Source organism: Tamandua tetradactyla, chromosome 22, assembly GCF_023851605.1.
Source record: "Tamandua tetradactyla isolate mTamTet1 chromosome 22, mTamTet1.pri, whole genome shotgun sequence".
NCBI classification, from domain to species: Eukaryota; Metazoa; Chordata; class Mammalia; order Pilosa; family Myrmecophagidae; genus Tamandua; species Tamandua tetradactyla.
The window spans coordinates 36,026,351-36,040,859 of NC_135348.1; positions in this window are offsets into that span (position 1 = coordinate 36,026,351).

The window sequence follows — 14,509 nt, forward strand, 5'->3', positions numbered from 1 at the left end:
TTAAAGACGTGTTCCAGATGGTATCAGCCTTTCCTGAGTGAAGGTAACCTCTTTTGGAGGCCTTATTTTGGAAATTTTCATGGTCTTAGAAATGTAAACTTGCAACTTAATAAATTTCCTTTTCATAAATACATGGAATCTTGAATAGGGTGTGAGATCTTGTGGGTTTCTCTAGGTTAGTGTGATACCCAGATAAATTCCAGAGTAATTTGGGCAGTGACTAGTCCCTTTGTGGGACTTGGTAGAAGGAAGGAAATACTCAATTTCTATATTTGGAGAATTCCTGATATTCTTGCAGGCAGTGCAGACAACCAAATCAATAAGTAGGCCTTAATCTTGGGGTCTGCCCCTATCAAATGTATTTCTGCAAAGGATAACCTAAGCCTCCTGATAATTATGCCTAAGAATCACCCCTAGAGAATTTCTTTTGTTGCTCAGATGTGGCATCTCTCTCTAAGCCAGCTTGACCCTCCAGCCTATGTGGGACATGACTCCTAGGTGTGTAAATCTTTCTGGCAATGTGAGAAAGAACTCCTGGGATGAGCCATGACCCAGCATCATGGGGTTGAGAAAGCCTTCTTGATGAAAAGGGGAAAGAAAGAGATGAAACAAAGTAAAGTTTCAGTGGCTGAAAGTTTTCAGAGATGAGAGGTTATCCTGGATATGCATTATATAGATATATAGAGATAGCCCATTTTGGTTTATGGTGTGTTGGAGCAGCTAGAGGAAAGTACCTGAAACTGTTGAGATGTGTTCCAGTACCCTTGATTCTTAAATTGTATTATTATACAATGATGATAGCTTTTGCAATGTGACTGTGTGATTGTGAAAACCTTGTTACCTATGCTCCTTTTATCCAGGGTAGGAACAGATGAGTAAAAAAAAAGTGGATAAAAAATAAATAATAGGAGGACTAAGGGATATAACAAGGGATAAAATAAATTGGCTAGATTGAAATATTAGTGGTCAATGAGAGGGAGGATAAGGGGTATAAAATTTATATGAGTTTTTTCTCTTTTCTTTTTGTTTCTTTTTCTAGAGTAATGCATATATTCTAAAAATAATCATGGTAATGAATACACAATTATGTGATAATACTGTGAGCCATTGATTGCACAACATATATGGGCTATATATGAGTGAAAATTTGAAGAATTCTTGCTGGCTCAGCTGGAGACCCGGGTTCGATTCCCGTAGCCTGCCCATGCCCCACCCCACCCTCACAAAAAAAAAGATAAAAAGAAAAAAAAAAACATTCTGTTACTGGTATATTGTATTCTGGCAGTTTTAACAAACTAAAATAGGTAGCATGCCTTTTGATTATGATTTCCATACCCTAATATTATCAGCAACAAGGAAAAAGACCATCAGAACAATATGCAACACATGTTCACGTGGAGGTACATACAGGGATTTGGAGAAGTTCAGTAGCCATTGCTCGGGTCAGGAAGTTTCTCAGGTTCAAAATCAGTTTGAGAGGTTATAGCATGGGAATGTATAACAGTGTATCTTATGGTTGACAATATCTGTGATTATGTGAACAAATATCAAAATGTTCTTTCATGAACTAGAACAAATGTATGACACTATTTCAGAGAGTTAATAATAGAGGGGTATATGAGAAAAAGTGTTCCTATTGCAAATGATGGACTATAGTTAAGAGCAATATTTTAATATTCTTTCATCAATAGTAACAAATGTACCACACAATACTATAGTTCAATAATAGGGGTAGATGGGGGCATGAGGAGATTTAGGTTTTCTTTTTTCTTTTTGTATTTCTTCTGGAGTGCTAAAAATGTTTTAAATTGATCATGAGGATGTGTGCACAATTATGTGATGATATTGTGAGTCACTGTATACTTCAGATAGTTAGTATGATGTGTGACTTTATCTCAATGACATTGCATTAAAAAAAAAGTCAGCCTTACCCTTTTGAGCCATGCCTTACAAAGCCCCCACTTTTTACTAACCTTAGAATTCTCTGCTGAAAATATTTAAGCTTTCTGAAACAAAAACCATAGAATAAATACTTGAAATATAGAAAAGTACTAAACATAATCTTCTATTAATATTGTTATTTTATTATTAATATTTTAATTATCATATCAGATCAATCGCCAATGTTAGTTGTAGTATTTCACATATGTAGGGAAGCAAATTGCTTGCAAGCATTAATGTAGCAATGGGTTAAATTTTCCTGTGACCTTATCTTTTTAGTGAATAGTATCTGGTTTATGAGTTAACTCTAAGTCTATGAACAAGTCACTTTCTATGCAAAACAACTTATAAAGATATCCATATATTTTAGTACCATTCTGCTGAATCTCAGTTTCTGACTCTTAAATATTTGCCTAATTAATATAATTGTTGGGAAAATCAAAGAAAATGCTTGCATGCTTTTTTTAAATGTAAAAGAGAATTAAATATATACTTATAGATAGCCTTTGCCTTAGAAAATCGTTCAAGTTTACATTCACCATACTATGTGACTAAATTTCTAAAATGATCATATTATTTTGTGTGATGAACCAACTTGATGATTATAGGCATATGAGGAGAAGATTAGAGCACTGAATGTAATTCAACCCTCAAATTCTGTTGATCTTTTGTTTTAAAAGTATATCTACTGTGAAAACAAAATTAGGAACTCCTTAGGTTGCAGTACCAAAAGCAGTATAGCTTATATCTCATTTTTTATTGGATTGTTCATTATGGGGATTTTGCTAATGGCAAAACATTCAGTGTTTATCATTATTTATTTATTTTTTTGCTTATTTATATGGGAAACAGCCAACATTTTTGATGACCAAGGCAAGATTAGCTGAAGAGAGGAATGAAAAATGTATAGACTGAAAATAAAAAAGAAAACTGTCTATAAATTGGTATTGATATGCCTCTGCATGAACTAACATGTATTTCCAAGCAAAATAGCCCCAGAAATTGAGTTTCATATTAATTGATAGGTGTGTTTCAAAGGCATTCGTTTCTGCCCTAAATAATTTTACAGAAAAGTTAATTCCATTTTATATGTGCATGTTACTGATCTTACCTGCCACAACTTTCACTTGCTCAACATTTGGGAGTTGTAAAGAAAATTCAATATTCTATTGTACATATATGTGAAATAGTCGCAACCTGTTTCAAATGCTGATTTAATGTTCCATGGCTGGAAAATTTAACAAAAAGTTCCATTTGCAGTTATTTTTTTCAGGGGCAGAGAAACAACGTTCAGATGTCTGCAAGCATCCTCAGAGCTCCACACGGGCACAGTAATGTGCTCATTTTAGAAGATGTTACAGGGTGTGTAAGACAGAGCAGCTCACCCAGCAGGCTCTGCCTCATACAGAACCGGCGCAGTCTGATTTTCACCAGCAAGCTCATGTCTAACTGTCTGCTACAGCAGACCTTCTGTTATGCCCACTTTAAAGAGAATATCAAAAAAGGCTCATATGTATATTTAAATATTTATAATGTTATTTTGCTGTTAAAATTCCTCATGATATTAGGTAAACTTAGACTTTATAAAGATCAGAATGGTCTTTATAATAAAATAAAGCAAGGTTTATTTTATCTGGTAAATAGATGAAAATAGTTTGGGAAGTTATTGATGTTGGATCTCTGGGGAAAAAATATATATTACATAGTAGCTAGGACCAGATGCAGTTGATTTTAAGTTACCATCATGCTGACATATTTATGTATATTTAATAAAAGAGAGCATTGCTTCTATTAAAAGTAAGTAATAAGCATATAATAATAGCAATATAATAAACTAAAGGGGGCAGAAAATACAAGGCACATATAGCCTATACAACAGTAACATATACATATATTCATATTTTTGCCTTTAATACAAGGGAAATGCGTTTTCATTACATTCCACAATTCAATGATAAACCATAACTTTATAAGTTTTTAAATTCTTTAACCAAACAGACAGAGTAAGTAGCTATAAATAGAATTCAAACAGAAATGTGATCACAAACCAATCCATGCTAAATTACTTATACATGTAATGATGCTAATTTATTTTGACATATTTTAATTTGAATTTCTGTATATGTGAATATAGGTTTATTCAACAGTCACTTTTTACCGGTTACTATATCACACAGAAGCAGAGTTTTATTTGTTATTCTTGTGAAATAACCTAGCCGCTGAGCTGATCCCATAAATTACAGAAAATATTCCTGTTTCTTTAACCCCAGCTAAATGAGGTTATGTATTTAAAAGTACTTTATATATACTAATCTTACAGGTAATATTAATAGAAGAATGATCTTTGGGCTTTATAGATCTTAATAATAAAAGAATTAGAAAATGTGTATAGAATTTTAACATGAATTTTCTGTAATATTCTTCTCTGATAAGCACTCCATTTTTAAATGGGAATGCAAAAATGTTTACATTTTTGGGAATTGAAATTTACATAGTCTTTACACCTAAATTTTGTTGCCAAACATTAAGCCATCAATATATTAGCAAAAGTACACAATTGTATACATAAGAGGATATTCATTACAATTTTGCTGTGTTGGTGTAAGGATGAGGAATAAAACCAACCAAATGTCAATTTATAGGGGACTTATTAACTTTTCTTGCATTCATACAAGAAATTATTCTGAAATGTTAAAACTGAGGCACTACAAACTCTGTACAGGCATAAAACTATATTAGAAAATAATAATATTATCTAAAATCATTTTTATGTAATTTGGGGAGAAGAACTTGTGAGGGTTAAGAAGCTGAGTGGTAATATTTATTTCCATTTCATATGTTAATAGATTGGTTCACTACTCCTGCTTGTGTCTGCACTAAATCTATAACTTTTTTATTTTAATCTCCAGAGTTATTATTGAGGATAATGGGTCACTTTAATAGCTTTCTTCATATGATCATTTATTTTAAAATTGAAAAATCATTACTGAAAATATGATGCCAGCTCAGGTAAAGCATTGTTTACATGAAGATGAGAGCACAGACATTTGTGTCAGCCTCTTATGGAATTCTGATTCAGTTTTGGAAGTTTGAAAACCATAAGATTATTCATCTATTTGGTATACATGAAATTTAAAGGAAACGAAAGGCTTGTTTGCTTAATATTTTAGTCCTATTACCTAGGAAAAAATGAAATATTTTATGGATATCAAATATACTACTTATAGAAGTATAATGATTTTACAGATTTGAACAAAATAACCACTTTTACACAGAATAGTAGAACTCATTTCTATTCAACAATTTTACCATCTGCTTGTCTTCCTCAAAATTCAGAGTTCAGATTTTTGCTTTACTAATTAAGCACTTTCTAACATTTAGAGAATTGAGTCCATTTCTGCAGTAGGTGGCATATATTAACATAATTTAGTGAAATTGAACTCTGCGTACAATTGTATTTCTACTGTCTTCAGTAATTTCTAAAGGTATTTGCAATAACTTCCATTAAAATTCTTTTGTGTAATGTTTGAGTTAATAATGACCTATAACATTTTTTCTTGGTTTCAATAAATATATTCTTTAGTAAAACTGAATTAACTATAAAAATAAATCCAAACTTCTAACAGCTCTGAATTCTTTTTGATAAAAGTAATTATCTATTATTGCATGAACTGTGAAAGACCTTGGATTTACCTTACTTACAAGCTACAAGGCTAGTCTGTTAATATTCATGGGTACTGGCAGAAGACACAAGACCTCCGGGTCAGAGACAAATGACTTCACTCCTCAAGGCAAAAGTCATAGCCTGAGTTTCTTGTTTACGTTGTTTCCTGTGCTCCCCAAAACCTAAGCAGCAACACAGGTGAGCTGAAATAGATGACTGCCATAAGTGGGCTGGGTTACAGGAGAGAAACACTGTGAATTGACAGAATCTATCACTTTTATTGCAAGCCTGATCTTTAGTTGGGAGAAGATATTATATACTTCTTCATGGCTGCCCAATGTAAACACAACCCTGAGAAATGGCCTCTATAAAGACTAGGTGAGAGCTCTGCATTCTTGGCTTATCAGCAGGAATGCACAAGGTTATTCGGGGCCTTTTGCAGATTACCTCACCCAACAAGTGTTACGTTTAAGTTAATTTTCACTTAGATTTTTAACTATAAGAGATGACCTACACAACATTTAAAAGTAATATAAATGATGATTGACATAGATGAGTTTTAGCATTTTTGTATGTGTAAACTGTAATACAGCAGGTTGGAACTTAATTCATTTATGAATTCATTAAGAATAAATCAGAAAAAATTGTCACAAAAGAGAGTTTTTAACTGGTAAGAGAGTTGGGGAAGTTGCACTTTAAACCTTGTAGAGAACTGAAAGCAGTGACATATTATTTAAAATACTAAAGACACCCAGAGGCAAGGAAGCAAAGATCATGTCTAGAGATGCTAAAAGTATCACAAGTCAATCAGATCTAGAGTTTGAAATAAATATACCATTCTGAAATGAAAAACTTTGAGCTTTATATAAAAATCAGGCTGAGAATTCAATGTAAGGAACTTGAGGACCCCCAAATCAGGAAAAATTAGATCTCTAAAAATTAAATTGGTAGGTTGGGTTCCCATATGTGTCGAGGATGGGAAAGAAGAAAAGCTGTAGAAAGATGTAAAGATGAAGGATAAAAGGATATAAATAGAAACTATATGAGACATTAATTAGAGAATAATTTCTGTATTTTCTTTGCTTGGTTACATATAGTTTCCATTTCAATTCTTTCTGAAAAAGGGGAAATGTGAAAGATATACATTCTAATTCATAATGTCACTTGGTTAGCATCTCTCACTGCAGTTTCTCAATCACTTGTGAAAAGGCTTATTAAAGACTGAAAAAATAATAAAGTGTTGCAACACTGAAAAATAAGACTAACAAGAAACAAAATGCCAACATTCGTGTGATAATATAATTATATAAAAGGTAGAAGTGCTAGAATAATATAATCTTATTGAGAGTTAACTTAGTGAAACAGATTGCAAGAAAAATGTAGAAAAATTCTTTAGACTTCCTCATTTTGCCAAATTTATACAGAAACCTAACATTTTCACTAACTGTATTTTTGTGAGACACTGCAATGCTGTTTAACGTCCATATTTCTATTTTCAAATAAAGTCAATTTATTTTAAATGCCACTTTGGAGGATGTGAAAACCTTGATCATCTCTAGCAGATTTCCAGAGACTGGTTACCCTGGGGCCAAAACGTTTCAGAGAAAGTAATTTGTCAAGTGAAACACCTACGTTGGGGGAAGTTCTCAATAGTATTTTTACATAGTTTGTTGCAAATATTGTTTAAGACTATCTTTGCAAGGCTGTCTCTATCACAGATATCCTTAGAAAAACTTAAGTACGGCTGCCTTTGGTTTGGGGGAGAAAACAGAAATATTTCTTGATCAAGACAATAAAGCTGCCATCGGAGGAAAATGCTGGGCATATTTGCTAGCAGTCTCTTAAGATATTTGTGGTTTTCTAAGTTTGGGTCCTCCGATGTGATGCAAACACAACTGCCCAGACTTCATCTCAGATGGAAACTGGGGGGCAAGAGGAACCAATACAAATGGGGAAGCTGAGATTTCCTGCAGTGCCCTGAGAAGTAACTCTTTGTCCCTGACCCAGAAGTTAGTTTTACAGTTGTCTAAAGGCTCTTAGCATTTGATCCCCTTTCTGAGTCTGCTCCTACTATCTTACTCCCAGGGCCTTAAGAGGGAACAAAACTACATCTGGAGTAAACCCAGTCCTTCTTTCAGAGATCTGTTTTTGGAATCTGAGGAGAGGAACAGTGCAGTTGAGGGTGCCCTGCCTTTCCAATGGCACTACAGAAAGAGGAGAAGGGATGTGGTGTCAAATCTCCAAGAAGAGGTCTTCAGATGCTATGGGGGACTTGGAAGGGGATGATGTCTCCAAAGCTCTGGAACCCCTACACTCAGGCTTTGTGTCTGAATGCAGACTGCTAATTAGCTGAAGATGAATAATTCATGCTGGAGAGCAAATGAGGCACTCCCTTCCCAGTCCCACTGAGGACTTCCTGTGAGAGAGGAATGCCAACTCAGTCGCTGAAGAGGTCATTGTTTGGAAAGGAGGATGTGAAAACCTTGTATGACTCATGTCTGAGTGCCCTGGCGTTTTCCAAGAAAATTGCTGCGAGAAGAAATGAAAGGGTGGTGCAAGGGTGGCTCAGTTGTAGAATTCTAGCCTGCCGTACTGGAGACCTGCTGTACTGGAGACCCGGGTTCTATACTTTGAGCCTGCACATGCAAAAACAAAACAAACAAACAAAAACCCTCCTGTGTGGAAAAAGAAAAGAAGAAGAAATGAAAATAATCATTGCAAAAAATTGTTAAATAAGCTACTACTAAAGTTCACAACCCACAAAATCATACAGGTTAGCTAATTCTGAAAAAAATTGAGAATTCTCTAGTGCAAAAACTTTCCCGAATGGTCAAATAAAGAGAAACAGCCAAATCTACATTTAAAAATAAAGTATCTCTGAGAATTAAACTGAAATATATAGCAAATATAAATGAAGTTAAAAAGCCATCTCACTCAAAATATAGATGCAAAGTTGCCAGATGAAAACTAATAAATATAGTACAACAGAACCATTAAAAGAATATAGTATATCATGACCAAGAGTGTTTAGTTCATGGGTAATCTATACTAGAAAAGGTATTGACAATGTCTTATACAAGTAGATTAATAAAGAAATAAATAACAAACTTAATGATCAACTTCATAAATAAAGCGCTTAGAAATTCTGTAGCCATTCCTGATAAGTACAAGAATCAAAATTTTTAAAAAATCAGAAAAGATATGTCTTATCAAATTCTAATAGCATTATTCTTATTTCATGGAAAAAATGGTTCATTCCCTTTAGCATACAAGTATGCATTACTGTCTTTCTCATGTTAAAATAAATAAAAGACATTTTGATCCTATTTCCTTTGACAGTCATAATTCCATTCTCTGCTTTCCTTTATAGCAATGCTTTTCAGAACAGTTGTGTTTCACCACCCATTCTCTCTTGACTTCTCTTCAATCAGCCTTTGCTACTATTCATTACATGGAAAATATTCTTTGTAGAATCAGACTAAATCCCATGGTCTATCTTCATTATTCTTTTTCTTAATTCTCTGAAGCATTTGAACTGAATCGATCACTCTCTCTGTCCTATGTCATTGATTTCAAAGCCACCATGCATTCTGATTTTTCTCTCACATCAATGAATACTGTTTATAAATTCTTCACTGATTAATTCTCTTAGTCCTATCTCATAAATGCTGTAGTGTCCCAGAGTTTAGTCCTTGATCTTCTTGCTAGATTCTCAGGCTCTATTCTAGATTATTCATTTTCATGGTTTTACCCACCATCTATCTGCTAATAATTCTTTAAGTTATAAGTCCAAACTCAGGCTCTCTTCCAGATTCTAGAGTCATATATCCAGAGTTCTACCACAAGTATTCAATTAGGATTGAACTTATCATGTCAAGCTCAATATTGTCAAGCTCAATATGACCCAAGCCATAATATTGTACTAGAACCTCTGTCTTTATATCCCATTATTTCACTTGTGGCACTCATTTGCTTAAGCAAAATCTTTGAACTTAATGGTGATTCCTTTCTCTCACACTCCAAGTCCAATACAGCAGCAAGTCTTTGTTTTATTTACTTTCTAAATGTTTCCTGAATTGAATCATTCTCACTGCAACCACCTCTGTGTAAGTCACTGTAGTCAGAGTCAATGTGGTCCCTGGTTTACTGGTTTCCACTATTACCTTCTCACACTGAACTGTGCACACAGTAGTGAGAGAGATGCTTTAAACATGCCAATCAGATTATGTCATTCCTTTCTCAAAACCCTTCCTTGGCTTCCTGTTACATTTGGAACAAAATGCAAATCTCTTACTTGGGGGTCCTACATGACCTCTCCTGGCTTTGTATCTTAGGTTGTCTGCTACTTCTCTTCTTCTAGTCACTTTCCCCAGCTTCCATCTTGCTAGAGGTGGGGAGCCCAGTTAGAAAACCACCAAGCATGATCCTACTCATGGGTTTTGCATTTGCAATGTCTGTCAATGTTCCTTTAACCTGCACTACTCTCTCCCCACATTTTTGCATGATTTCCTCACTTCTTTCTAGCAGCTGCTCAAGCATCTTGTCAGAAACCTTCCCTTATAATCATAAATAAAACATGACCTTCCTCTGTATTATTCTCTGATTCCTGTTATGGCTTTACTGTTTGTTCAGTATCTGATAGCATAATACAAATTAGTTAATACCACACATGCCCACAGCACTGAAACATTGTGAGAGCAGATTCGTCACCCCCTTTTTCACCCCCTGTTCCCATTGCCCATACAATGACTGACAACATATTAATTGCTTAAAAACATGCCAAATACTTAAGTTAAGTAGGAGATTAACAGAAGGGTCAGGTCAGATAGAAATATGATATGGGGCTCAGTTTTTATTTTAAATGTACTGAAAAGTACTGCAAAATTTGAGCAGGTTTCAGACATAGTTTGATATTTTTATTTGAAATGCTCACTCTGGAAATTTTTGAGAATTCACTTTAATGGGAGGAAAAATAGAGATAAGAAGAACAGTTAATAAGTTAATTTAGTGAATTGTGATATTTATTTTATTATTTGGAAAAATTAACATTTATGATTTTTTTACATTAAAATAGGATGACTTCAAAATGGTTTAAGGAATTAAATTTCAAGTGTAAAACCATAAAAGATTCAAAGAAAATATTTGTAAATGTTTTAATGCAGTCATAGTAAGAAGGGGCTCTTTAAGAAGGGCATCAAAGATTAAGAAAAGTAAAGTCTGATATATTTGGTTAATTAAAAATTCAAAACTTCTATATGATTAAATCTCACCATACAGTAAGATAAAAGGCAAATAACCTAGGTGAAAACAATTAGAATGTCTAGAATAAAAGCAGTTGGTTTTGTAAACGTATTAAAATATCTTACTTATTATATTAATTATTTATATGCCAACAGGAAAATAATTGGGGCAAATTACAAAATTAATTTAAATACAAGGTTTTCATAGTCATATGCAAATTATATTAACCTTACTAAAAATAAGGTTACAAATAAGGTTAATAGTAATATGTAAATTAAGATAGCAAACTGCTGGCTTTTGTAATTTAATCAAATATATTCATAAAAATTAATCAAATAATACTTGCTGACAGGTGAAAGTTTAAATCAGAAATTTCTTAGTTAAGATCTGAGTATAAATTGTTGTAAACATTTTGGAGGAAAATACATTATAGTCAAAAAATTTTAAATGTGCATACAATGTGATTCATAATATCTCTATGAATTTTCTCTAAGAAAAAAATCAGGAAAATGAGAAAATTATAAGAGGACATTTATCATAACAGTATAATTAGAAAAAAATCAGAAAATGAATATATGGCTTTAATATAAGTATTATGACAAATGATAGCATGTGATTTCATTCAAATAATAAATGCATTTTAGAGAAGATTATAGAACAGTATGAGGATAATATTCTTCTCAAACATTTATATGTATATAGGTAACATATTTGGGGTGTCCTATAGTGACTAAATTATAAGCACACGGTCCATACATTTTAAAGAATGAAGTCATGAAAACCTAAATGATAATCTGCAGACAGTTGACGTTAAATATCATATCATAGGAAAGTAATTGTAAAAATACACTTTTACATAAGAAGATTTAAATATATGCAGATTAAGTACATTTCATACAATTTCCTGTACAGGCATTTCATTTAGCCATATTTAGTTATTTTCAATTGATGTTTTGTTTAACTGATTTGTCATTCCAGATTAGGAAGTGAGAGTTGTGAATAAGAAATTTGTTAGTGACAATTTTTGTTTTTAAATCAAACATATTGTGAAAAGTTTTTTTTGAACGCAGTTTGCAATAAAAAAGTATTACATTTGATATCTCATATTTTTCTTTTCCATTTTCATGCTGTTTTTGTATTAATTTATTTACATATGTTCAAATCCATAAAGTTATATGAGTCATAATTAGTCCATTAAGATCAGAAAGAAAAAAAGGAGCAGAAATCATAACATGCCAAATATCATATGCTGTAATGTAAAACAAATTATTTAAATTTAAATATGAATTATGGAATGAGCTTTCATATGATTGTGGAGATGTTCCATAGAATTGTGGGCTTTTAGGTATGATAGAGATGAATAATCAAATCTGGAGGCTAGACATAAAATTATACGTATATATTCCTCATTTTAATCATCTCCTTAGAGCTAAAGAAATATTTGATTTTATATTTTGATTTCTTTTCTAAATATATTTAAAAATGAATATATGGAAAAAAGAAACCTGTAAGGAAATATCAAATCGTGTGGAAGTTTTCATTAAATTTAAGAACTCATTTTGTTTCATCTTTGGAGTTTTTGTTAGCATGTTAAAGAAATAATAAGTAGTAGAGGTATTGTATTAGTTAGGGTTCTCAAGAGAAACAGAATCAACAGGAAACACTCGCAAATATAAAATTTATAAAAATGTCTCACGTACCCGTGGGAATGCAGAGTCCAAAATCCACAGGGTAGGCTGCGAAGCCAATGATTGCGATGAAGGGTCTGGACAAACTCCACAGGAGAGGCTTGCCGGCTGAGGCAGAAAGAGAACCTGTGTATTCTGAATTCTCCTGAAAAAGCTTCCAGTAATTAGATTAAGCATCACTCATTGCAGAAGACATGCCCCTTGGCTGATTGAATTAGCTGTGGATGCAGCTGACATGATCGTGATTTAATTCTATGAAATGTCCTCATCCCGACAGACGGGCCAGCACCTGCCCAACCAGACAAATGGGTACCACCACTTGGCCAAGTTGACACATGAACCTGACCATGACAGTTACCTATTTTCCAAGCCTCATAGTGGTTAAGAAAGTTTTTAGCTTAAAATGATCTTATTTAAGATAATTTTTTTGATGCTCCCAGGAAGAACAGGATATAATTTATTGTGTTATATTTTAATAGTGGTAGTATTTGCTTCAATCAGAAACTAAAATCTTTATAAAATAAGTTGAAGATTTGAAGAACAATTTTTTTCATCTCTGATTTTAATGAGTGGATTTTGATTTATACATACAAAATAATAGATAATGGATAATAATATTTTTTGTGGAAAAAGAGAAAGAATGGAGTAAATAAATTGAGTAAATTTTGCTTCCCTCTCAAACCTGAACTCTTTCTCTCCCAAATAGACTGTCTCCTTCTGTATTGTTGAATGTTGGTCATATATCCTAGGTCACCAAAACTTGAAATTTGGTGATCATCATAATTCAACCTTCTTAATCATCCTAAACAGCCAATTAATTAAAATTTCTGTTTATTTTGCATCTTTAATATCTCATAGCAAACACTCTTTTTTCTTTCCAACATCACTGTTACAGGTGCTCATCCTCTCTCAGAAAAAAGGGGGAAAAATTGCAAAGTAAACTTCTTGTTCGGTTACTTCACAATCTCTACAATATGACTTGGCCCAGTGCAATTCATTGCAAACTTCCAAATACAATTTTAAAGGGCATTCTGAAGTAGAAGTCATTAGAATTGTGTGGAAAACAATGATTCACATTTTCCAAACCTTTATTTGAAATTTTAATTCAAAATAGAAATGTCTTGGAATAAGCCACTCACTATAGTTTCTGAATTTCCAAATGATGCACCTGTATTTCTATAGAAGTAAGATTTTGGAAAGTCATTTAATACTCAATAAAAAAGGTGACTTACTTAAATGTTTTACAAATGGACAGATGATTTACTTGACTGTTTTACAACTGAACTGCACTAGAGGGGAGGGAGCATTATCTCCAAATAATATCCACACCTGTAGCTTTCTTTAGGCTCGACAATATTTGTTTATATAGAAAGACACACCCAAATAATGTTTATGCAATTATTTAGATACACGAAAACTCTAAGCAAGCCTATATAATTCAAATTTGATACAACAGAGAATAATGATTTCAAAGCCAGACACTACATTTCTAATTGAAATTTGATGATGAGGAGGAAGGAATAGTTCCTGAGAAGTACCACCTCTCCAAATTTGGCGAAACCAGAATATATCATTCAAATGGAGGTGGGTGAACTATTGCTAGTGCACAAAAAGTAATCAAAGCTCCCTAAAACTGTCAAGTGTGTCTAAACTCCCTAAAACTGGGGAAGGCTTGGGTTGTGCTGCTCTTAAACATTTTACATTATGAAAAACGTTAGTTGTTTTAAATCACTGAGCTTAAATAGATGAAATATAAAAGAAACGATGATGATCATACATCTATGTGATGATATTAAGAATCACTGATTGCATATGTAGAATGGAATGATTTCTAAATGTTGTGTTTGTTAATTTTTTTAATAAAAAAAGAAAAAAAAAGAAACAACGGTTCAATTATGCTCATATATGAAGTGAAGTACAAATTGAAGAAGCTGTCTATCTGTAAATATAAAATAAACATACTTGCTTGAACATA